This window comes from Cheilinus undulatus, linkage group 10 (assembly GCF_018320785.1).
Source record: "Cheilinus undulatus linkage group 10, ASM1832078v1, whole genome shotgun sequence".
NCBI lineage: Eukaryota > Metazoa > Chordata > Actinopteri > Labriformes > Labridae > Cheilinus > Cheilinus undulatus.
Window position 1 is genome coordinate 42,107,069 of NC_054874.1, and position 19,302 is coordinate 42,126,370.

General features: G+C 38.6%; 1 protein-coding gene across 1 annotated transcript in view; it reads left to right on the forward strand.

The window, feature by feature from the left end:
* LOC121516149 (Bardet-Biedl syndrome 12 protein-like) overlaps positions 1–19,302 on the forward strand; it is a 148,600-nt gene that overhangs the window by 91,110 nt on the left and 38,188 nt on the right. The gene's annotated exons all lie outside the window — the stretch shown is intronic.

Here is a 19,302-nt window from a genome sequence, read left to right on the forward strand (position 1 = left end):
AGTTGGGGTAAAATTGTTTGATTTATCCTCTGAAAGACTATTAACTTATCTGAGCTGCAACCAGTATATCAGTATTTTTCACCATGTACATTGCATGTACTACTAGTTCCAAAAGTATTTGGAGAGCACCACAATGTTTATCATTCTACTTATATTTACCACCACAGTGGATTTGAAATAAAACAATCAATTTTGTGAAAAGTACCTTTAATTGAAGAGGTTTCACAAAAATATGGCATGCAACATTTAGGAATAACAGACATGTTATTTAGAGGACTTCCATTATCAGAATTCTGCAACCATTCTGTTGAGGACTACAGCCTTTGTATATAATAATAATAATAATAATAATAATAATAATACTTTTTATTTATAAAGCGCTTTTCAAAAACTCAAAGACACACTGTACAAAAGTTAAAAGACATTACATACCAAAGAAATCAAGACCGCATAACAGCAAAACAGACAACAAGCAAACAATAATCAATCAAGCAGATAATCAAGCAGCAAAAGACAAGACAACAGAATCAAACATTAAAAGCCAGTTTAAAAAGGTGAGTTTTGGGAAGGCTCTTACCCCCCATATGGATGCCTTTTCTATCTACTGAGTTAAACTGGTCCCCATAGTTATAGTTTTTAAAATTTGGATTAAACTCCTTTGCAGTCAGTTACACTCTGTAGCCTAGAGTTCATGGAAAAAATCAAGTTCTGCATTTCCTCAGTGAAGATACTTTGCTAGGCTTTTTCTGCAGCTGTCTTCAGTTTCTCCTTGTTTGTCTGTAATTCTGCCCTCAGTTTTCTCTCCAGTAAGTGAAAAACATGCTCTACTGGGTAAGATCAGGTGATTGACTTGGCCATTGAAGAACATGCCAATGATTTGCATTTGGAAACTCTTGGGCTCAGTGTTACTTTTGCCAGCTATTTTTAATTTTAGTCTTAGTTTAAGTCTTTGAATGAAATGCATTTTATTTTTAGTCACATTTCATGCATTCATTTCATCCTTTTAGTTTTAGTCTACTTTTAGTTAACAATAACTCAAAAACATTTTATTCTAGTTTTAATCCATATAACATCCTCACATTTTAGTCTTTACTTTAGCCCAAGCATTTATTCTCTTGCCTAAATCTGGTACCAAATCATTGTAGTGTGTCCTATGCACCCTGCCAAACCTGGGGTCCCTGCTTTCTACAGCTGAGAGGAAGAATAGTGACAGATGCATTGTTTATTGAAAGATTTACCCACAGAGGAGAAACATCACAGATTTTGAATGTCCGACAAAAACTACAGTACAATTTAGTCTAGTTTTAGTCATCTGGATGAAAACTAAACAGTTTTTGTCAGTTTTAGTCAACACAGATCTATATTTGTAACTCTTATTTAGTTTTTGTCATGGAAAAAAAGGCTGTTGTCGAACATTTTAGTCATAGTTTGGGCTTGGGCTGCTTTCACATTATGTTGGCTTATTGTCCATCTGCTCTGTAAAGCACCATCTGGTCAGTTTAGCAGCATTTGGCTGCATGAGAAGAGAGTATATTAGGTATGGCTATAAAAAAAAAGACTAATGCTGTAATACAATTGTTACTGAATATGAACATTTTTCAATGTCCTTGTCTCCTTAAATATACTCTCCTTCTGCATCAGCACACCGCTGCATTCAGGTCTTCCACTGATCAAGGCAGTGCCGTAAGTCTTCTTTGGACAGTTGTCGTAGATCCTCTATTATTAACTTAACTTCTGACCAAGACTCAAAACTTGTTCCTCTGAGCACAGATATAATCTTAGGAAAAAATCATATGGTGCTAGATCAGGTGGACAGGAAGTGTGATCAAGCACTGTGATTTGTTTTTAGCCAGAAACTGCTTTACTAAGAGCGCAGTGTGAGCTTGCACTTTGTCTTTATGGCAAATGAAACAATTTTCCCACAGTTGTGGTCTCATTTTTAGACTTTTTCTTGCAGTTTTTCTAGAACCGGTTTGTAATAGTGTTGATTCACTGTAGATCCCTCTGGAACCTGTTCCTCCAGAATGATATCCTTAATGTCAAAGTAAACAATCAACGTGGCCTTGAATCTGGACTTGCTTTGTTGTGCTTTCTTCATCATTGGCAAAGACACTGTTTTTCAATGCACTGACTGTCGTTTTGTCTCAGGATTGTTTTGGAAGATTCAAGTTTCCTCGCATGTAATCAGTCCTTCTAAAAATATTGTTTCTTTCAATTTGTTCCAAAATGTCTCCACAAATTTTCTTTCATTTTTCCTTTTGATAAGGATTCAACTTCACCAAAAATTTAAAGTTAATGCACTCCTTAACTTTTAAGCTAATCGTTTTATGAAGTCTTAGCAAAAACATGTGCACTTCCCTCAGTAGTTCACAGTGAACTAAAGATGTTACTTATTAGAAACATACAACAGTTGTGTGTGAATACCCAGCCTTTAATATATACCATTCGGTGTGACTGTGAACTATGTGGTTTTATCCTGATAAACGCAGTCTCATGATGTAATAGCCTTACCTTGTATACAAGTATACATAATGAAGCCTATTTTTTATGATTTTTTATAATGAAGCAAATAATTTTTATACACCATTACAGCCAGGTTAGTTCTGGGGGGTTGGCTTTGCCATTATACAGAGAGGACAGAAAGTGCTAGAATTATGAGAGAGAATGTGGGGAATGGCACTCTGGATGGTAGCCAAAGGTCAGATTCAAACCTGCATGGCCCGCTTGGAAGACAAGCTCATATATGGGGCTTGACTAATAAGTGGAATAGCCATTCCAACCCCATAACGTTCCTAGGGAAGGTAAACATAGTTCAGTACTCCATTAAATAGGGCGGTCCATAGAAACAAAGTTACAACGGTGCCAAAAAACTAGTCCGCTCAGCGCACTTTCTGAACAGATTTATCAATGAAAAGACATGAAGATGAGTGAGACTGAGAGTCATCTGTGATCAGACTATAAACCAGTATGTTAACATGAACAGTCATCTGATTGAAAGCTTAGTTTTAGCAGGCCAGCTGTTTGAATAAACAGAATAATTCCCCCTTCTGCACTACGAGGTCACAGATGTGAAATGGAGCTGTCCTTTGGCTCTAAAAAGAAATAATGGCTTCTTTTCTTTTGTTTATGTTATTTGAATCTTCTGACAATAGTTTCTAGCAGTTAGAACAGGAGGGAAGTAAGTTTTTGGGACACTCACTTCTCAGTGTTAAGGTGAGCCTGGAAACAAGACATACATCAGATAAAGAAGAAAAAGACCGTCTGACATTACTGGTCTTTAACCTGGAGTCTGTCATTCATGTTAGTTAAGTGACGGTTGATGCCGTTCCGCAGGCTCCTTAGGCTGGCGGTGCTGTACTCCTTGCCCGGCTCTCTCAGGTTGCTATAGTTACCCCTAACGGAGTGACAGCTAACAGCTGCTGCGCATTAATTTGGAACAGTGTAATGATTTTTTTGACCAGAACTACTTGGGAAGTTTGAACGGTGTCCATATATCAGAAGTCAATGGATACCAATGGAATTTCCAGAGCCAATCAGAATTGAGTATTTACCAAGACCATGGTATAACATACTGTTGATATTTTAGTCATCATAATAACTGTTAGTAATAACCGTGCTTTAATATCATGGTAAACAATATCCAGGTAGCATGATCTGCAAGTTCGTTTAATGAGGTGAATTCGGAAAAACATCCATGGGTCAACCAAGGAGATGTAAAGCATGTCAGAGAGGAGGAGGCATTCCTGTGTCTCCTCTCTCAGCGAACAAGGGCACTACTTTCGGGCGCGGCAGAGTCATGACGTAGGCAAGTAGCAACAAGAGGACGGGGCAATTATGGCGGAAGAAATTAGCATGGATGAGGCTAAAGCGCCAGTTTTATCAAAACTTGACAAGAACAAAGAACAGCATTGAATTATTTTCTTTTCAAAAACGACAAAAGTCGTGTACTGGCATGTCTACAGTTGCCATGGTTCACGTTATGCAGTTCCCTATAGATTTACTCCTTCGGTAGGGGCGCCGCTTGGTAGCGGCTACATCACGTGTTTTGTTGCTCTGATTGGCCTGTAAAGATGTGGCAGATGGAACATTCATCCAATCCCCCTACAAGTTTTTTTTTTTCAAAGGCTGTGCACTTTCCCACATGCTGCCTATGAGTGGTTTTCCAGATGGATGTGTCAAACACATCTATCTGGCGTGCCAGGTTGCATTAGCCATAGGCTTATCAAATTAAACCAAAATGCAGTAGCCTACCTTGAGGCTTGATGAAATTAAAAAACTCAGACTGTTGGAGTAACATGAACTCACTGGCTTCAGCTGCTCCTGTTTTTTCTCAAACAGTCCTTGGAAGACTCTCCCAACTTTTAGAGCTTCTGTTGATTAAGAATAATTATTCAATGTTGAAAAGTGGTTGAAATCAGTGGAAAGATGTTAATAAGCTCACTTAATGAGCCAACTGGCTGTTATAATAAGATACGTTCAAGGACAGTAGGATTATGGGATTGTAGCAGAATGTGTATAAAATGTCCTGATATGTTCATGTGCAACATCAAGAAAATCTCTTTTAAGTGTTTGATGAGGAAATTTGATAAATCTGGTCGTAAGAACAAGAAATATATTTGCTTTTTCTGCAATATTGAACAGGTATGAGATAGAATCATAACTTTTTTAACTAAATCTACTCATATGACTTCTGTTGAAGCAAGATTTGATGTTTTTTGCTGTTTATACTTTTGGTTGGTCAAGGTGGGATTTTAATGTGTCATACTTTTTTCTGCAGAGAATCATAGTAGATTTGATACTATGATTTATCACACTATAGTCATTTAGTTGCCTTTGTGGAAGTGTTTCCCTTTCTATGACGCTGTGAGTGGGGAGTTGTGTCATCTTCACAAACTGACCAAAAAACACACAACCCAAAAACTAAATGTCAGTCTTCAAACCACGTTTTACCAGTCAGAAAGAAAGAAAATCAAGTCTTGTGTTTCCGTGAGTACTGTGATGTCAGTGGAGGTGTGGTGACCACAGACTACTACAGCCTTTTATCAAACCAGGTCGTGGCTTTGCAGAGTGAATTTGTTGCTTTTGAGTCAGCATTACAAGAAGGAGGCTTATCAAATGATGCAAGGTGTTTACATGGCATTCCAGATTATTATGCAAGTAATATTTTTCTCTGATTTTCCTAAATAGTTGATGCAAATGACTGTTAGTATAATTTTCAAGTCATCAACCATTAGAGCATAATTCAAATTTTACTAAATAAACTACCAAAGATAACCTTTTTTTTTCAAAAATAAACTCAAAATGCACTATTCTAAATTATTATGCACAGGCGGCGCAGTGGTTAGCGCTGTTGCCTCACAACAAGAAGATTGCTGGTTCGCTTCCCGAACAGGGCTTTTCTATGCGGAGTTTGCATGTTCTCACCGTGCACGTGTGGGTTCTCTCCGGGTACTCCGCCTTCCTCCCACCACCAAAAACGTGCTCATTAGGTTAATTGATCACTCTAAATTGGCCGAAGGTGTGAATGTAAGCGTGCCTGGTTGTCTGTCTCTATCTGTCAGCCCTGCGATTGACTGGCGACCAGTCCAGGGTATACCCCGCCTCTAGCCCAATGACAGCTGGGATAGGCTCCAGCCCACCCCCAACCCGGAATGGAATAAGGGGTATAGAAAATGGATGGACAGTTAGAAAACATTTTTTAGTCTGTAAAGAACTGAAAATGGTTAATTGTAAAATTTGCAGTATTAGGAGGTCTGAAATCAAAAGCGGTTTCAATCAAAAACATCTTAACAGGGCCAAATTACATGTTAACATGGGAGCCCTTCTTTGATATCACCTTCACAATTCTTGCATCCATTGAACTTGTGAGTTTTTGGAGTTTTTACTTGAATTTCTTTGCAAGATGTAAGAATATCCTCCCAGAGCTGCTGTTTTGATGTGAACTGCCCCCCACCCTCATAGATCTTTAGCTTGATGATGCTCAAAGGTTCTCAGTAGGGTTGAGGTCAGGGGAGGATGGGGGCCACACCATGAATTTCTCTCCTTTTATGCCCATAGCAGCCAATGACACAGATATATTTTTTACAGCATGAGATGGTGCATTGTTATGCATGAAGAAAATTTTGCTACAGAACACATGGTTCTTCTTTTTGTACCATGGAAGAAAGTGGTCAGTCAGAAACTCTATATACTTTGCTGAGGTCATTTTCCACACCTTCAGGAACCCTTAAGGGGCCTACCAGCTCTCTCTTGTTGGGACATGGTGGCCATCCACCAACCATCCACTACTCCTCCATCTAGACCATCCAGGGTTGCATGGCACTTATCAGTAAACAAGACTGTTTGAAAATGAGTCTACATGTATTTCTGGGCCCACTGCAACTGTTTCTGCTTGTGAGCATTGGTTAGGGGTGCCCAAATAGTATATTTATGCACAACTGCAAGCCTCTGGAGGATCCTATGCCTTGAGGTGTGTGGAACTCCAATCTTTTGTTTGAGTTGTAGAGTAAGGGGGGAGGCCTTGGCTGCTGGTGAAATACCTTAACATTTTTTGAAGCAGGGAGGTGAGCCCCAAGTGGGTGGGGAGTTTGACTGTTGCACTGCTGTGGGTGTGTGCTAGGCAGTGTGCGAAATACCCGGCCTTAATCGGGGGGGTCCACCCTAACTAGTGCTCCAGTATCAGGCTGAAGTCTTACACAACATGCAGTATACAGGACCACAAGTAATGCATACACGCACATTAAACACACATCACCCAGTCTAGCATCATCATCAACAAAGCTGCACGCAGCTGCAGGACCACAGCACAACTCTGCTCTGTGACCAAATAGGACACTTGCGTGTCCCTCTCAAGCAGGCGCACGCTCACACATACACACGCATTCGTGCACATATGAACCCAGCCAACCGACGTATGGCGAAATATATATTTCAATATGAAGCACAGCAGGTCTATCACAATCAGTTAATTAAGTCTGGGTTGAATAGAATTTTTTTGGAGACCCCAACTCACCAGTAGATGTGCTAGCAGCTGCCTCGCCAGAATTAGCTCAGGATGTCTCTGCTCCATCTTCATCACTGTTTCGGTTTAGTCTTTTAGATGTGAATCCAAAGTTTTCAATCAAAGAATTTTGCTTTCTCTTTGACATATTTTGCTGAATCTATGCACACTGAGTCCACAATTTCAGGAGAGTAACCAAAGCGGTAAGAAATACACAAGCTGTATGGCAGGGTTATGCGAGGTCATTGTTGCGGAGCATTTGAGACAGCGCTCCCCACGTTTGGAAGCTTTATCAGAGACATTATTCTTCCGTATTCTTATATGTGAATAAATTCTTTACAATGAACTTAATTAAAACAAACATGATGTGCGTTCAAATGGCATCTGTAGTGACAATAGCAAGTGAAAAAATGACGTTATAAATACTTCTCAAGAGACCCCCCCAAAATTTTGCAGTTGAGGGTTTCAAGGGGTCTCTTGTGTCAATTAAGGGGTCTCAGAACCCCCTAGACCCCCCGTATTTTGCACAGTGGTGCTAGGAGTAGTAATTAGGGTGCATCATATGATGCAACGCAATGTTGCAGCTCCATTATCTTTTGTGCTTAAGAATTTTTGCCACAGAGGCTGAGCCATTACACAGCTTTTTCTGGGAAATAGTGCCCTCTGTATATGATATTTAGCATGCAAAAAATAGTATATTTTGCTATAAAAAAGTGTATTTTCAGTATCACTACATCATCATATTGAAAATATACTTAAGATAGTTAATGTTTTAAATGGCACAGTTTATATTTGCTTGCTTGAAGACAGGGTCTAAAGATCAACTTGACTATTTTTTTTGTGGTGGGAGGTGCACTGAGAGTGATCTTTTCCACTGCAATGTGCTTGGAAGACAACTGTAGCCGCTCTCTTTTGAGATTGTAAATATGAAACAATCCTGTTGTGTGGGGCAAACACTGAAACAGCTAAGCAGGCATGAGCAGGATAGTTAGTACGGAACAACAGCCAATCAGGAAGCAAGCAGACCGAAGGAGAAATCATGGCTGCATGGCAACGCTAGTAAATGAGAAGCATAAAGGATGATGGATGTCAAAAATGGAGGATCAACTAGAGTGTTAATGCAACAAGTCCTGTTAGTCCTGTTATATAAATAAATTTCACAAGAGAGGGAGATTGACCAAATTGTTACCACAATAGTTGTAGCAGGTAGCTAACAGCTAGCCACATCTAGCTTGTGGCTACTCTAAATTCTTGGTTGGCCCAAAGAGAATTTGAAAGAGGAGACTCTGGTTGTTGGTGAATGAATCTGTTGGAGTGTGGTATGATGTGTTGGTCATCTCTTTGTCTCCACACTGTAAGAACAATACGATTGAGTCTACTGTTATTTTTTATCATGTGTGAAGTCTCACATGTCTAAAATTAGTTAAGATTTTAAAAATCTTTTAGTGTCTTCCAGGCTTTTGTCTGAAGAATTTAAGCTCAAACCAGGCTTAACATGAGGTAGCCCTGAAAAGCAATGGAAAGCCATTTTGTATTTATCAAAAATGTCAAACACTTGAAATTTTGACAGTCTTAGTGGACACCAAGATGGTTCAAGCCACAGCATTTCACAGAGAAAGCTGCTCAGGTGCACTGTGGGAACCCACCACAAGAAGACTACCTAGCTTAGCCACACTGGCCGCCTGAGCAGCACAGGTGCATCATGGAACCTCTGTTTGTCATTTCTGTGTGCATGTTAGAGGAGCAAGTCCACGTGAGCAAAACAGATCAGCTGTGACACACAGTACTGTGGTGATGACCACAAATGGTCTCAGCCATGTAGACATGATCACATGATCCACCTTAAACATTCTCACTGGAGCTTTAAGCCCATATCATTTGAGTATGTAGCAAACATGAAGAGTTTTACATTTCTAACACAACCATTAGTTTATACATTTAATATTTCTGTAAAGTAAGTACTTAAATAGACAGCTTTTATCAGTAGTGCTGCAGATGAAGTGTGACCTCTGTATAACACCACAGGTTCTGTGAGGTAGCTATCACATGCAGAACTGCCTAAAGGGAGGTTTCCATTCACCAGTTGTAATGCTAGTTTTCATTTTCACATTTAAAAACCTGAGTAGAAATGCTGCATATTCCAAAATCTGTCATGAAATATTGCAAAGAAAGTTTTTACACTTGGAGGAGGTGAAAAAAAATAGGTGTTTCAATCAAGGGAAAGTGTGACTTTTTGCAGAGGGGTACTCATTGCGAGAATTTATCATGACGTGTCTGGATTGACACTTCTGTAAGCATCAAGGGCTGTTCCTAGAACTTGTTCAAGAGCACATACGGGAAGAAATACTTTTCAGAAACCCCCATTTCCATGGAAAAATCCTCTTTTGTTTTCTTTCTTTACTGGCTTTGAAGTAAGATATAAGACCTCATTTATCAAACATGTATGCGTCAGAATTTATGGTGTGCAATGGAGGTGGGAGAAAAAATCAATTCATAGATGCATCACGATGTGGAGGTGGAAGATTCTGAATTGATTTATAAATGTTTGCTAATCAATAATAATTTAAATATTCAATACTATGGAATAGCTGGAACCAAAAGGTGGAACTCTAACATGCAGCGCATAAAAGCAAGATTTAGATTACCAGTTGTTCATCTGTGAAATAGGACATTTTTATGTTTGTAATTTCAGATATGTTACAAGGAAAGGATGCTGCTACTTTTGGTTAGAGGATAGTGGAAATTTTATTCATCTCTTTTTTTCTAACAAATGTAATGTTTTTATTTTGTTTGACACAGTGAGAACAACAGAATTGTAAAAAGTGCATCAAAATGCATCAATAATCGATTAAGAATCGAATCGTAGCCCTATGAGTTGTAATCGAATTGTGAGGTGCCTAGAGATTCCAACCTCTAGTGTGCGATCAATTCCATGCTAAGATCAGCATTTATCAGACAAGCCATGGCTGATGACATGCTCAAATCCCACACCACGTCTTAGATCCTGTACACATGTTTTACTTCAGTGTGAAACTAGTGGTGTTAGATCAGATATGACTAACTAAAATGTATTTAACATTAAACCAAACCTTTGTGAGATCAATAATGTTTTTAAATGAGGTTGAGTAGTGCAAAATTTCAGTTGATTTCCTTGTTGATTGTTAAATTCACTAAACAATTTTTTTTTTATAGACTAACTTTAAAAATGAAATAGGCTGCCTTCTGTAAAATTATTAAAGCTCAATTGTATAATGTAATGTTACTCAAAGAATGTCAGGGAGAGTTTACCAGAACAAAAGTGCAGTTATTTGGTGGAGGGAAATAAAGGAAAATTGAGAGGAAATGAATTAAATGTTTAGCTTCTGAAGTAGGAAATCTTTTAGACTTCTTTAAATAGCCAAACATGCCTTTATGTCACCATCTTAAGAGCTGACCAGGTTTTTTAAAGCCAAATGCAAAGAATGTTGATAAATTATAATCTGAATTAAAAGAATTGTGATATTATCATATACCAGGACATTCTTGTAAATGAGGCTCTCCTTGTTAAATAAATCTAAATGAATAAAATACAACACAATATAACATGGATGTATGAATTAAATATTCTAAAATCAGCTGAATTTTGGTCATCCAACATTGCTGTTAACAACTGCAGTGATTTCAACCTGATAAAACAAATATTTTCTTTTCTTAAACATCTCTGACCTGGAGATTGAAATCATGGTAAGCGGGTATTTTTATCATATTATGTACCTACATGTTGTTTAGGCTTTAGGAAAATTTTATGTAAATCAGAGACTTTTAACTTTCTTGCTTCAACAGACATGTTTTTTAGATAATAGCAATTTTTTCCTGCAGGCCACAGTGGGAAAAACCCTAATCTGGACAGCACAAAACCACAAACAGAGAGGAATCTCCAAAGTCAAAAAGTTTGTTGTTTTCCTGTTCTGCTCACAAAGACATGGCCAGATTCACATGAACATCTGCACAGCACAGCTGATATAGTCGCTCTTTGACTACAGTGTGGTTGCAGCTGTATGGTTCTAATTTCTAAACAAAACTGAAGAAAAGCAAGTTTAAGCAAGAGTCAACATGCTTTACACCTGCAGTTTGTAGTTCACTAAAGATATAAGTTCATTAGTAAGATTAAAGTTTGACATTAGGAGGATATAAAGCTGCCTACGGTGGCCTATTGCAAACAGCCTGTCATCGTCGCTAAAGTCAATCATTTTTAGCTTTGTTTGATGATGTCTCTTGAAGGCTGCAGATACAAACAGCTGATCAGTGAGGCAGAAAAACACTGTGCCTTTTGGTTGCATTGCATAATCATCGTTTTTTTATATACAGTATTATCATTGTAAGATAAAAATAGAGTTATTATGATGTTACCGTCATTTAAATGAATTTGTTCTCTGATTAATCTACACTCAGTACTCCATGATGATGATGTGAAACTGAATTTTAGATTTTCTTACAAATTTATGAAAATTAAAATTTGAAATCTCATACTGACACAGGTATTCAGACCCTTTGCCACAACACTTGATTGTTAGCTCAGGTACCTCCTATTTGTCTTGATCTTTGCTGAAAGGTTTCTACACCTTGATTTGAGTTTACCTGTGGTAAAGTAAATTGATTGTGCATGATTTGGAAAGGCACACACCTGTTTATAGAAGGCCTCACTGCTGACAATGCATGTCAGAGCAGAAAGCAAGCCATGAGGTCAAAGGAACGGCCTGCTGTGACAGGATTGTTCAAGGGCACAGATCTGGGAGAAGTTCTGTCACACTTACTATTCCCAAGAGCACAGTGGCCTCCATGATTATCAAATGGAAGAAGTCACAACCAGCTCTTGGAAGAGTCCTGGTTCTGACTTCTCCCATTTGATAATCATGGAAGAGTCCTGGTTTTTGACTCTTCCAAGACCTGGTCACCTGGCCAAACTGAGCCATTAGGGGAGAAAGGCCTTATAGGAGACATGCTCTCCTTGGCTTAGCTCCTTCTTATTTATGCACTCTTCTTCAAAGAACTGAAAGTCACTATGCCTTGTGCTCTAGCAGCATTGTCCGTCTACTCGTTCCTCGTGTCAGGACTGGATTGGGGAAAAAAGCATTCAGTTTTACTGCCCCCTCGGCATGGAATTCTCTCCAGACTGACTTGAAATTGTCTGAACTCATTTCACTTGGAGCATTTCGTTCGGTCTTAAATGACAGACATCGTGACACCTCAGAACAGTGCCTGTGTTTATAGATTTGTTTCTGAGTCAATTTCCATCACTTTATCTGCAATCACCTGTGCACTTTCTATAGTACTGTTTGTTTTTAACTTAGTGTTGCGATCTGACACTGAAATGTATTATTTATTATGACGTGTGCCACTGACCTCTTGGCCAGGTCGCCCTTGTAAAAGAGATCTCAATCTCAATTGGAATTATCTGGTTAAATAAAGGTTAAAAAAAAAAAAAGACCAAGAACCCTGATTGAGCTCCAGAGATTCTGTGTGGAGATGGGACAAAGTTCCAGAAGGACAAACATCACTGCAGCCCTCCACTGATCTGGGCTTAATGGTTGAATACTTATAAGGACTCCTCTCCTCAGTGCAAAACACATGAAAGCCTGCATGGAGTTTTTTGCGAACTCCAAGCACGTGTGTTGCACTGAGGAGAGCAGTCTGTCTAGCCACTCTGCCATAAAGCCCAGATCAGAGGAGGGCTGCAGTGATGGTTGCCCTTCTGGAACTTTGTCCCATCACCACACAGGATCTCTGGTACTCAGAGTGGCCATCAGGGTTCATCACATTCCTTACACTCTCACCTGATTGCTCAGTTTGGCAGGCAACCAGCTCTTTAAGAGTCCTGGTTGGGTCAAACTTCCTCCACTGAAGAGTTATGGAGGCCACTGGGCTCTTGGGAACCAGAGGTCGCATTAACCGAATATTCTCCATCATTGACAGATTTTTTTTGAAGGATGACAGATAATTTTGAAGGCTGTCTGTCATTTTGATGGACTGGAATGATGATGATGAGCCTACATTTTAGCACACACACAGAGACAGATGCATAGACCTTTTCCATTTTGCACACATGGACTACCAAGGAGGTTATTTAATCTATTAAAAATCTTGTAGCCAGTGGGCTCTATCACTGACCTTGACACCATAGATAAGTGAAAGCTCATAGGTCTCCATGCTGACAGTGCACTGAGAGGCTGCATGCAGGTTGGCATGCAGAGTGTTTAAGCCTTTGTACACTGAGTCTGTGTCATGTTGTTCTGGTGTTCTTCACACTGACTGCGAAAATTCAGATACAAACACACCTGACTCAGTGTGCAAGATCAGGGTGTGTGATTATGACACCTGGGGAGCAGACAAATATGCAGGGAGTGTGTTTATGGGAATTTTTTGACCATTCTTCCAGAAATGCATTTGTGAGGTCACACACTGATGTTGGACGAGAAGGAAAGAATAAAATAGGACCCACATCAGAACGTTGAGATTGTTTCGCTTTCTAAATCGTCATACAAGTAAACAGTTTTCAGGGAAAAGTCTTCTTGGTTATCCCAAGATAAGAAGATTAAAAAAATAAATAAACAAATGTATGGTGGCACGTCCATTCAGGCACTCTTACTCTAAAAATATTGTAGACCAACTTCTTTAACAAAGATGAGAAATGGATGCAGTTTGATAAGCTTATTTTGCTCCCGTTTGTTGACTTTGTCAAAATAGTCTATTATATTTGCATTTTCTGTAAAGACTGAATAAAAACACTACTACTACTATAATAACTTAGAGACCAATGCTTTAAGAGTTTGAGGACCTTCTTGGTGTGCACAAAGCTATTACAATTATTAGTTTTATTATTTCTCCCTTATGAATCACATTCTTGAAATTAACATGTCCAGAAACACCAAATTTTGCGTGCCAGCCACCTGGTGAAAATTTTTGATATTTTCACCTTAACATGTATTGGTTTTGGCCAAATCTTTAATGTGTTGTCATCACAGGCTCTAGTGCTGATTTTTGTCAACAGGTGTAAGATGCATCTAGGTGAGATTTCATCTTGATTTTGTGTTACTGAAATTCCCCTTGTTGTCTGGGAAGTCCAAGTAAGTGTTGTTTACAGAGAGGACACCTGCTTATAAACATGTTTTGCAGCTGTCATTGTGAGAGCTGTTTGTGGTTTTCTTTGCGTACAATTCAGCTGGGTTAGCCCCCAGTGTGAATCAACCTGCTTTGATCACTTAAGACACTGCTGAGGAGACTATGGACAAACAGTTTAAATTCAGTATTACCTTTACTTTGCTTTTCTAAGTGCAAAAGCACAGCTTATTCTGTTCATGTGACAGGTTTTATATTTTCACTAAAAAGGCAGAGCAATATGAAAAATAAATGGAACTATGTGAGTCTGACCACTGTAATCACATAAAACAATCGAAAGATTTAAACATGTCACACTGCCTTTTAAATGTCTCCATGATGGCGCCCTCTGGTGGCAGAAGAAGGCAATCAAAAGAACAGACTTAAACATTTATGCCTCAGTTCAACAGTTTAATTGGCTTTAGACTGAATTTGGTTGTACTAAAAAATCTTTGAATCAAATGCTGATGGAATTTTTATCCTCTCTGGGCTTTTTTTCTGAACTGTTGCAACATATTGGAATTCTTTGGCTGCTTTTTTATGAGCTTCAATGCAAGTTAGGGTTAGTTAGTTTTCAGGCTATTTTTGTGTAGTTTTATAGACATTTTAAACCATTTAACAAAGGCTCAGAAACATTCAAGGACCAGTGACATACAAGGACATCACACAAAGACTGGTCAAAGGAAAACTCAGTATTTTTAAGGGATATTTCCGAATTTTCAAGTCAGTTTGTAATGAGGTATTCGGAAACAGGGGTGTCATAAATTTTGAGGGATTTGCCCAATCTATAGAGGATGCTGTGACATGCTTCATGGAAACTTTTGGTTTTCAAGTAGTTATGTTCCCTGTTTTTAAGCCATTTTAAACACAAATTTAGGTCTAAAATGCGTTTAAATGTGTTCATCATTTGGAAGAGAATATAGTATACCAGGGATTCCCAAACTTTTCAGCCCAGGACCCCCAAAATAATGGTGTTGAAAGCCAGGGACCCCCACTGTGCTGAAAATTGGTTGGGGCTTAGTCAAACACAGCCATGCACATTCAAGAATCCTCATGTGCAGGACTTTTTATTCATAGCTTTGATTTCAGCATAAATCTCAATAAATGGCCATGTTTTTATTTTTAATTAAAATTAATTTTATGCTTATATTTCTACAGAAATGTGCAAAATACATAATGTAAAATCATTTTAAAACACACTTTTGTTTCTTGGAAGGCATCTCGCGACCTCCACTCAGTGTCCCGACCCCCACTTTGGGAACCAGTGTACAGTTGCACCTTACAAAACATAATTTTTAACATGTAATTGTTTTTGATGCAGTAGTACAATATAGCATTTTTCAAAAGTTAAAAAAAAAAATTGACTAAACCTCTTGGAAAGTAATGTCAGACTTCATAGGTTAATAGAAAAATCAGGCTTCATAGCTAAGCCATGATGTGCTCAAATGTAAAGATGCCAGAAAATAAAGTAGAAGGAACTCATATAACTTTAAGGGAAAATAATAAAACAACTGCAAAATTTGGTTACTATGTGTTAGAATTGGAAAATATTTGTGGAAAGGTGATGAAAGGGGTTAAAGAGTGGCCAAAAATTGGGTTAAAAGATGGACAAGTGGGATAAAAGTGGCAAAACTGGGTTACTAAAATGCAAAAAATATGGATGGGAAAGGTTAAAGGGTTAAAAGGCTTAAAAGGTGGTAAAAATGTTGCAAAAATAGCTCAGTTAACTAGTGACAAGGGTTAGGAGTGGCAAAAATGGGATAATTATTGCCAAAGTTGGTTAACCATTGCAAAAACAGGTTTGAAGTAGGGCAATATGGATTATAAATCATATCTCGATACTTTTAAGATCAATGGCGCTATTTGATAGAAACCTTAATATATCTTTCTGTAAGAAAAAAGGGAAAAGTCAGCTTTCAGTCAAATCCACATAAACCAGGTGCAGGTATCTAACAGTGGGAAATTTTAGGTGAGGGGACGGAGTAAACGTAGGTATTAAGGTAATAATTAATGTATAGTTAAATGTGAAAATATGTATAGATACATGTATCTATATAAACTGTATGTATGCATTTAAGAACATGAATGAATGTGTACAGTGTGTTTATGCAGATGTCATTATGTAAGTATGTATGTACAGTGCTCAACAAATTTATTAGACCAGTGGTTCTCAACTGGTAGGTCAGGACCCAAAAGTAGGTCACAAAGCTCTTTCCAGTGGGTTGAAAATAATGACCTGAAGAAAAATGTGGCACAACTTCTGTAGAATTCCTAAGTGGACATAGGGTAAATATTTAATGCATATTTAGATTTTCATATGATAATGACAAATTACAGTACTTGTCGTAAGTTTTTTACTTATTATTTCCTTTTTTTTTGGATAACACTGCTGGCTTTCCCAAGATAACAAGGAAATTCCTCAAGAAATTACCCTATTTTCCTGCTGTCTTGGGAAAAACAGAATAAGATAAGATATAGGTGTGAAGGGTCTGAAATTTCTATTAACTCATTGAGTGCCAGCCCTTTTATAAAATGGAAAGTGGCTTGTGCCAGCGTTTTTGGCCATTTTGAGTCATCTTTCAAGACCCACAGAATATTTTGTACTATGATTCTGAAAACACCAAATAATTCATCATGGAAAAAAACGTTTGTTTGTAGCTCGTTCCATTCTTGATTTATCTTAAGTTGAATAGAGGCTAGTTTCACCAAAAAGACCACTTTTTTTCTAGAAAGCTGAGAAAAATGCATTTTTGTGAAAGAGAGTCTGTCAAGCAAAACAACGATTTGATTGTTATATTTTGCCTTCAATGACATAAAAGACATCTGAAAATTGTATTACAAATGTTATTTTATTCTAAAATAAATAACAATGCTTCCAGTCACTGTCATGCCATTCACACTCTGGAACTGGATGGCCTCCACGGGACCTCCCTATATGCCCACGTCCTCTCCTGCTTGTCGCTGTATGTATCCAGCTGGCAAGAGGCTGCCTTATTTCTCCGACGCACGGGGGGGAACCTTGTGGCATTCTTTAGCCTCTTTGCTGGCCGAGGCAGATCAATAAAAGCGCCGATCCCTGGATTCGCTGTCGTTAAGTTCAGTGTCGGTTTCAGTGAGTAAGCGATTTCTCAGGCAAAAGTTTAAAGTTTCCTCCAGCATCTAAGTTAGAACTTTTAGCTTAGATTACCTCAGTAATGATCGCTCTGCTCTTTGACCCCAGGGTCTCCATCTCTGACGTTTGATCTACCATCACTTCCAACTGTAGTGTTCCGACTATGTATCCCAGAAGCCCCAAAATTACTCACAGGGAGCGTGAGAGCGCCCCCCTGTGCCAGCCGCCGAAGAAAACAATTTGACGTTTATATACGTCAGTGGCACTCAAGCATTGTTTTTTAAATGACGTATATATACATCAATGGTGCTCAATGAGTTAAGTAGATTTGGGTGGTTACAGTTTCAAGAATCTAGGTCACAGTTCCTCGTAGGGTGGTCCTGGTGGGTCCTGATGCTTCCCAGTTATGAACCACTGTATAAGACCATCAGTCAATGTCAGCTTTGTGCCACAGCTGCCTTAAATTAACAACATTGGTAACTATTAAGAACATTTTTAAGTTTCTGTAATGGTTAATCCATCAGTATGAAGAAGCTCTTAAACCAAAATTAGATTTTTAATACTTAAATATAATTGTTTTTGTTATCCATGAATTTTTTAATTTTCTGTTTTACAAAAAAAGAAAAACAAAAAATAGTATAGCACATTATTATTTCTTGATTACGATGTCAAATTACAGTTACTTACTTGCATTCCTGAACAGAAATTTAGTTTCAGTGGTTGAATGTTATACTTTATTAATTTCTGACTTCTCAGAGAAGCCCAGTGACCCATCTCAAATATGGGTATAAAAAGGTGAATTCTGTTTGAAATTCCTCATTCCTGTTCAAAATGGTAATATGCTGAGAGCTCACTGAAAATGAAAGAGTCCGCATTAAAGCACTTCATGATCCTGGATGGTCTCTGAGACAAATAGGGACAGACAAAGTGTTCTCACAGTGTGGTCACTTTGGAGTCAGTTGCTGAGATTGGTACTTACTAAGGCTACGTTCACACTGCAGGCCTTAATGCTCAATTCTGATCTTTTCTCAGATCTGATTTTTTTGTTTGCCTGTTCACACAGCAGTCAACTTCCATAAGATCAGATAGGTATCTGATTTAGAACCACATATGAAAGTGGCCTGAATCTGATTCAAAACGGTCATGTGACATGTGAGCAAAAAAATCAGATTCAGGTCACTTTCAGCTGCAGTGTGAACGTAGCCAAAATGTGCCAAGGAAGAGGCAGGAAAAGTGAACTGAAGCAGATGTCAGACACCTCAAGATTTTAAGTATGTGAGACAGAAGGAAGACCACGGCTGATCTTCAGGCAGTGATGAATACTTCTAAATTGGAACCGGAAATCCAGAAATGCCTCAGATTTGTCAGGGAGGCCAAAGCTGGACTGTTGATGTCTGGAAGAAGGTACTCTGGATGGATGAGTCCAAGTTTGATCTCTTTGGTCAGCATTGTTGTGTTTATGTCCCCAGAAAAGCTGGAGAATGTTTTGATGCCAGATGCATTGCACCCATAGTGAAACACAGTGGAGATGCTGTTATGGTTTGGGGTTCCATTTGTGGAAACAGTGCTGCCCAGCACTGGTTTAAAGTGGCAAAAATGACTGGATAAATTAGCAAAAAGGGGTAAAAAGTAGCAAAAAAAGGCAAAAAGTGGCAAAAATGGGTTTAACATTGCAAAATAGAGTGGCAGAAATGAGTTGAACGGGTGAAAAGGGTTTTTAAAAATCTGGAATAATTTGAACGTCAGAACCCAATAACAGCTTGCCACACTTTTCAGCTCTAAAGTGATGTAGCAGTTAGTCAGGACGCTAGCACAAGTGCTACTGATCCAACACTCATGCATTGATATAAGTAATAAATCACAATTGGGGAGGGCCCTTTCACTGGGTTTTTCAGGGGCCTAGCCTAGTCTGTGAGCAGGCCTGCTTGTAGCTTGCATGCACAGAGTCTGGGTTTGCTGAAGGTGGCTGTTTGGGCTGTGATGGCCATGTGGTAGGGTAGATAATGTAGCAGATGTCTCAGTGTTGGCATGGGAGCTAGCATAGAGGTGGATTGCT